Source organism: Triticum dicoccoides, chromosome 3B (assembly GCF_002162155.2).
Source record: "Triticum dicoccoides isolate Atlit2015 ecotype Zavitan chromosome 3B, WEW_v2.0, whole genome shotgun sequence".
NCBI classification, from domain to species: Eukaryota; Viridiplantae; Streptophyta; class Magnoliopsida; order Poales; family Poaceae; genus Triticum; species Triticum dicoccoides.
This window is the reverse complement of record NC_041385.1, coordinates 506,939,236-506,947,360: the sequence shown is the minus strand read 5'-3', so window position 1 is coordinate 506,947,360 and position 8,125 is coordinate 506,939,236.

Below are 8,125 nucleotides of genomic sequence, written 5' to 3'. Positions count from 1 at the left end.
TGGCCCAGTTGGGCCAAGGGGTCCAGTGGGGGGGAGGGGTTCTCTTTTGTTTTAGTTTAGTTTTCTGTTAGTTTGTTTTTCTATTTTATTTCTTTTCTTTTTATTTATTCTTTCCTGTTTTACTTTAGTCACCTTTTATTTTAGTTTCTGTAAAATATATACATAGCATCTAATTTAGTATCTCAGTTTAGTCCACCGTCACAAAATGTCTAGTCCCCAATTAATTTAGTTTCATAATTTACTAATTAGTAAAGGCATTTAATTATTAGTTTTTATTACTGTTTTATTTATTTCAGTGCCATTAAATACTTTATAAAAATGTGGATTCTCCACCATAATTATTTATGCAATATTTGGCACATATAGAACATTTTAGTTTTAATGTTTGAAAACTTTTATTGTTTGCCTTGATTTTGAATTTTTGAATTCAGACGGGATTGAATCATCGTGAGGTTTACAACAGTAAGAGTGGTGACGTGGCATCATTAGCAGAGTTTTACTGTAGCCTAATTATTCGGGCGTCACAATTCTCCTCCACTATAAGAAATCTCGTCCCGAGATTTAAGAGGGGTCTAAGGGGGAAAGGTTTGGTTACGAAATTCTAGCGAATCTTCTTGGTCTTGGTAGCTCTTCTCGAAGAGGACGATCCATAGCATTGATGTCTTCATTCCTATGTATCAATGCATCACGATGAAGTTGTCGTCCTTTCTTCGGAGTCTTCATTGTACGTATGAAGGACAAGGGGTAACTGCGAAAAAAAACGGACCTCTGAAAGGTCGACTATCTGGTTGATAACCTCGGGGATGGTGGCGGAAAGTAACTCTCGAATGGAAACTTAAGACAATATCGAGAGTAGAGTAAGTAAGTACCATGAGATGTTTCGAGCGGGTAGGCAATCGTTCGATGCCTGAAACAAAGTGTGAAATGGGTCCAGAGCAACGGTAGTAAGTATTGTGTCTGATACCAGAATTGATGATCTCTCGGGAGGTGGCTCGTGAATTATATATGAGGCCACGCGTGAGGCATAGCTTTGGAAATCTAGGGTGGACAGGAGAGTCAGGTTTCGATCCTGTGGAACTGTGGGTTATGGGCCCACCATGTGGGTTAAAAGTAGCAAGGGTGCTGACATCTTGCACGGTCACGATAGTAAGGTATGTTAGAGGGTAGCTTGCCATTTATGTTGGCAACAGTGTCGGTACCAAGGGCGAGGGACAAAGAGAACCATTTTCCTGCTCGTTGAACGAGGCGGACCAATAGGCAAAGTTCTCGTCCATCGGTGGTTACCGGAATGCTATCAACAAAAGAAACAGGGTCTTACTGACACGGTTGTACAATGAGATGCTTACCTAAGCAGGGGGGTATCACTGCTCAGTTAAGTCAGATTACAAGAAAGGTTAAACAAAACAATGGAAAGGAAAATGTGTTTAAACACATATTTCAGGGGTATATCCTTCCCAAGGACAAGCAGAGCATGATAACCATGACAGGATAATAAGTAGAAAACCCGTTAGGGAAGGGGAGAGAAATTTCATGACATTACCCATACAATGATGTTTGGATAATTTGAGTAAGAAAATTTAGCATTGTGCTTCAAGTGTTCTTATTGATGATAGGAGTACCACATACATGCTTCGTAATAGCATTGACATGGTCTTTAAGCAAAGTTCGGACTTCAGATACTCATTGGATCCATCAGGAACAGCTTATAAAATAGGTCTTACAATTTCCTCCAGGAAGAATGGTTATCCTTGCAAAAGAATTTATAATGATCGGTCCTCCACCCAGGGGGGGGGGGTGCTAGGCATGACATCATGTCACCGGTTCATCAAAGGACCAATATCATAACTCTTGGAAAGTTGTCCTAACCATCATATCTGACGGAGATTCAGGTATGATTGGTGTCAGGATACCTCAGGCTCAGGATGCCTGAGAAGAAAGGTGCAACACCAATTGACGGGATGACATTGCAAGCTTCTCGAGAAATGAACTATGGGAGCGGGTTTCTGAAGCAATAGTTCACCATTAAACCAAGGAGAGGACAAGGAGGTGTCTGGTGAACTCAACGGCAATAACCGATATTCCCAAAAGATGGATTTCCACCATTAGGTGAACAAGGAGATAACATTTGTCAGATCAAATGATATAAGGAAGTATGCTCGAGGAAAACATACACAAGTAAACATTGGTTGAAAGGTGCGCCCGAAATATGGGTTGGGTTGCACGACCAATGTCAGAATGGTGATTCAGTAATCAATAGCCTAAGAATAAACTTTCGACCATTAACTTCAAAAATAGGGTTGCTAGAAGGAAAGAATCCAAACAACACCGTTCACTTGTTGGAATTAACACGGGGACCAAGAAAGAATGGTGATGGTGAGAAGTATTTCCATGTCAAGAATTCTCAAGAGGTGGAACAAATCTCAGAACATTCTTGACATAAAGGATGGTAATACTCCAAGGTAAAGAAGAACAATTGCAGGATAGCAAGGAACTCAAGGTATAACACCAAACATGAACAAGCTTGTGTTGGTGGGAAGGCAATAAAGTGGTCGATGATAATACAATTCATCGAGGGCAAGGATGGTATTTCTCATCATGAATTCAATTGATATCCTGGAAGAGCTCATAAGGTTGATGATGATCACGACACAATTGTCGAGAGATTTCATGCAGATGTAATCAATCAGCGACGACATCAAGCCGAAGGAATGATGAAGCAAGAGGTTATTGGAACCACAGTTACGACACAAACTCGAACTCAAGCTTGTTGTTTAAGGTGAAATGATATGACGAGGAAGATCGACGTAAGTTTAGCTATCGTCGCAAATTGGTGCTCCGAGAATAAGGACCAGGTAGCACAGTTAGAATCATCACGGCAATGATGTAGCCAAACAGGCTAGGAATGGCGTGATCGGGTACAAACTCATACTTATAGAAGCTTACTAAAGAGTTGTTGAACCGTAGAGCGGACTCGGTTCAGTTATCGGTGTCTTTGAGTGTTTAATAACTCAGAGCCCGTGAAAAATTGGAATCAGTGGTAAGGTAGCACTTGATGAAGAACTCATAAGAAGTTATGAAGTACCATGATAATCTCGAGATACCAGGGGGGTAATACTCAACACAAGATCAAAGTAAAGGTTGGACTGGTGTATTGATCCATAGAAGACAATTGTTTTAACTTGTCCGAGAAATGGTATTTAAAGGAGATCATGGTCGGAACCATGATTGCAAAAGGCCAGATCCCAGATATAAGATGTACTTATACCAAGGGAATAATTAATTTAAGAGAAGCTTTAATGATAAGATCTACATCGTGTCCATGGGCATGAACACAGAGTTCAAGGTCGACTCCCACTTCTTCAATGTATAACCTTTCATTCCTGCTCTAGATAAAATGATTCCAGTGTCAAAACCTACCTGGTGAATTACCAGAGCAGTATGACCCGTGAAAACTTTCGAGTTCACACCGATTAAGGAAGGCATCGGTTCAACCCATTGGGGCATTTAAGGAACATATGCTACAAACTTCCAAGGTAAATAACACAAGCTCGAAAGCAGAGCAAGGTTAAAAAAAAGGAGAGGATACAATTTACCAAAGGCATTATGTATCAGAGAAAGAACTCACAAGGTGATTAATAATGAAGGACACTATCGGATAATAATCCAACAGTGGATATGGCGATCCACAACGGGGCTGATGTGAGTATCGGTACTCAACCAGAAGAAGAAGAATGCAAGGAGATCAGAAGATAGAAACAACTGACTAATTCAAAGCTTAATTGCAAAGGAATTATGAATTCCATGTCAAGGGATCAGAAGCAATGCTCTGATTAGGAATGGATAAGTTGAATAGCCTTAGGGTACAATCAACGACAATTGGATTGGTCGAAAACCAATTCCAGTTAAAAGAATTGCAGCTCAGCCGGAAAGGTAATTTATAAGGATCAATGATGATTGCGTGTATTCGCAATCATATTGAGTCAACAGACTGAAAATGATAATGACAAGGAATGTCAAGAAGACTACGAGACTTATGGGATTAACCATAATGCAAGCAAGCAAGAATTTCAAGAGCCAAAGGCTCCAGAGGATTTTCGGAAGATCGAATAGTATTTTGAAGACTTTTGTGAAACACATGAACAACTGGGGGTGAGCGGATACTCGACAAGTGCGAGGATTTATTTGAAGGGGTATTCGTGTGGCAAAGAACTGCTAGGCAGTAGGCACAACGTATTCTCGGAACAATAGAGAAAACTTCGGGGTATCTTGTAATAACAAGATCAATGGGGGAGGATCGTATGAATGGCAAGTGTAAGTAGTTATCCATAAGGGTTTATCGGTGGTCGAGAATTGCAAAAGCAACGGGCACAAGGTCTCGAGAGAAAATCGGAGAGTTTCTTCGAAATCTTCTGGTGCAGCAGGCGGTCATCGGTAACAAATGGCTCTCCGGGAGAAAGTACTTGCGAGAACCTATAGTTAGTTTTGTTTTTAGCAAAATCATTTAACCCGAATAGAAGAGAGCTCAGAGTCCCAGAGTAAAGATCGAGGAGTAAAAGATCCTAATACCACCCAATGGCGACGTGGGCCCGTGGGCCACACAGCCAAGTTAGTAAAAGTTTTGTAAAGTCTAGACTCGACTTCGGCCAAGGAGTGTGGAAGGGGATTCCTACAGGCAGTCGGCTCTGATACCAACTTGTGACGCCCCCGATTCAATCGTACACTAATCATGCACGCAAACGTGTACGATCAGGATCAGGGACTCACGGGAAGATATCACAACACAACTCTAAAACATAAATAAGTCATACAAGCATCATAATACAAGCCAGGGGCCTCGAGGGCTCGAATACAAGTGCTCGATCATAGACGAGTCAGCGGAAGCAACAATATCTGAGTACAGACATAAGTTAAACAAGTTGCCTTAAGAAGGCCAGCACAAACTGGGATACAGATCGAAAGAGGCGCAGGCCTCCTGCCTGGGATCCTCCTAACTACTCTAGGTCGTCGTCAGCGGGCAACACGTAGTAGTAGGCACCTCCGGTGTAGTAGGGGTCGTCGTCGACTGTGTCGTCTGGCTCCTGGACTCCAGCATCTGGTTGCGACAACCAGAAAGAAAGGAAAGGAAAAAAAGGAGGGAGAAAGCAACCGTGAGTACTCATCCAAAGTACTCGCAAGCAAGGAACTACACTACATATGCATGGGTATATGTGTAAGGAGGCCATATCAGTGGACTGAACTGCAGAATGCCAGAATAAGAGGGGGATAGCTAATCCTGTCGAAGACTACGCTTCTGGCAGCCTCCGTCTTGCAGCATGTAGGAGAGAGTAGATTGAAGTCCTCCAAGTAGCATCTTCAAGTAGCATCTCCAAGCAGCATCTCCAAGTAGCATCGCATAGCATAACCCTACCCGGCGATCCTCCTCTCGTCGCCCTGTAGAAAAGCGATCACCGGGTTGTCTATGGAACTTGGAAGGGTGTGTTTTATTAAGTATCCGGTTCTAGTTGTCATAAGGTCAAGGTACAACTCCAAGTAGTCCTGTTACCGAAGATCACGGCTATTCGAATAGATTAACTTCCCTGCAGGGGTGCACCACATAACCCAACACGCTCGATCCCATTTGGCCGGACACACTTTCCTGGGTCATGCCCGGCCTCGGAAGATCAACACGTCGCAGCCCCACCTAGGCAAAACAGAGAGGCCAGCACGCCGGTCTAAACCTAAGCGCACAGGGGTCTGGGCCCATCGCCCATAGCACACCTGCACGTTGCGAGGGCGGCCGGAAGCAGAACTAGCCCCCTTAATACAAGAGCAGGCTTACGTTCCAATCCGGCGCGCGCCGCTCCGTCGCTGACGTCTGAAGTGCTTCGGCTGATACCACGACGTCGGGATACCCATAACTACTCCCACGTAGATGGTTAGTGCGTATAGGCTCGTAGCCAGACTCAGATCAAATACCAAGATCTCGTTAAGCGTGTTAAGTATCCGCGAACGCCGAACAGGACCAGGCCCACCTGTCTCCTAGGTGGTCTCAACCTGCCCTGTCGCTCCGCCACAAGTAACAGTCGGGGGCCGTCGGGAACCCAGGCCCACCTCTACCGGGGTGGAGCCACCTGTCCTTTCAGCCCCCAACTCCGAACAGTATCACAGGTAATGTAACAGTGTAAAGTATATAGTATATGCCCGTGATCATCTCCCGAAGTGATCACAGCCCAATAGTATAGCATGGCAGACGGACAAGAGTGTAGGGCCACTGATGGAACACTAGCATCCTATACTAAGCATTTAGGATTGCGGGTAAGGTATCAATGACTGTAGCAACAATGACAGGCTATGCATCAGAATAGGATTAACGGAAAGCAGTAACATGCTACACTACTCTAATGCAAGCAGTATAGAGAAGAGTAGGCGATATCTGGTGATCAAAGGGGGGGGCTTGCCTGGTTGCTCCGGCAAGAGAGAGGGGTCGTCAACTCCGTAGTCGATCACAGGGGTACCGGCAGCGGTCTCGGGGTCTACCGAAAAAAGTATCAAAGGGGGAACATAATAAATAACAGAGCAATCAAATGTAACACAAAGCAAGACACGGCAATACGTTGTGCTAGGTGTGCCCTAACGCGGTAGGTGGTGATACCGACGAAGGGGGGAAACATCCGGGAAAGTATCCCCGGTGTTTCGTGTTTTCGAGCACAGGAGCCGGAGGGGGAAAGTTGCGAGTTTGATAGGTTAGGGATGCGTGGCGGACGAACGGGCTGCGTTTCCGGGTTCGTCTCGTCGTTCTGAGCAACTTTCATGTAGAAAGTATTTTCATCGAAGTTATGATTAATTTTCTATGATTTTCCAATGTTTTAAGTATTTTCTAAAATTTCTGGATTTATTATATTTAGTTTAATCCGAATTGACCAAGTCAATTTGACTAGTCAAAAGGGCGTGTGTGGCCCACATGTCATAGAATATTTTCCTAAACAAATAAATAAACCTAACTTATCTAAATGAGGACCCACATGTCATCTACTACTAAAGTAACTTAGCACTAATAAAACTAGCTAAGGGGCAAAAATAATCCTAAAACTAATCCATCTAATTAAATTAGACCTAAACTAATTTTGGGGCAGCCCCACACACATGGCACATCGGCCACACACACACGCACAAACACAGTGCACGTAGCTAGGAGTTACTTCTGTTTCCTTTTAACAAAACAAGGCATTTTGCGATTTTGATAGGATTTAATTCAGGCATCGAAAGGATTTGGTCCAGTGAAATAAAATGGAGTTTGTCAAGTATACTCTCTGCCCAAATTATTTTTATCCACATAAGAACTTGTTTTGTGGATGATTATTGGCTGTCAAATGGGCTACTCAATGTGAGTTTGCCGAAGCTAGCTGCAGCTACAGTAACTGAATGTTACTGTAGCTGCAGTCAGTAGGAGCGGCAGTAAAAGGTAGATAGCAGCAGTGCTAGTAGCAGTTTCAGTAAGCAGAAGCAGCAGCGGCAGTAGCGCAACACCGAGGGGCGCGGGCGGGGCGATGCAGCTTCAGCAGCAGGAGCGGGCCACGGTAGCGGGCGGCTATGGGCGTGTGGGCGACTAAGGTGGCCGCGGCCAAGCGCAGGCACGCACACGGGTGTGCACAACCGAGGCGAGGCCAGGAGGGCGCGGGGTGAAGGGGAAAGGGCCATGGCAAGCGACATGGGAGCACAGGCTCCGGCCATGGCAGCCACGAACGAGCACGGGGACGGCCGCATATGAATGGATTGAAGTGAAAACGGGGGAAATCGGGGGAGGGCCTCACAGCGGGGTGCTTGGCGTGCTCGTTGTAGTCGGAGAGGACCGGAGGCGAGCGGATCGACGACAGCGTTGCAGCGGCCGAAGGTAGAAGAAGATGAGGATGGTGAGCTTTCAGTGCAGGCGTCATTGGAGGAGCTTCCCGGCTCCGTTCCGCGGCGAAGGAGAGCGAGGGCGAGGCGGCCGGAGTCTCTCGACACAGAGAGGCGGCGAGGGGTGACCGATGGCCACGCCGGCTGTGATGACGGAGCGACAACGGTAGCGTTCAGGTGCGAGGCGGATCTGGGGATTGTGAGGGAGGGGATTAGGGTTTCTGGGGTGTGGGGTGGCCTATAGGCCAGG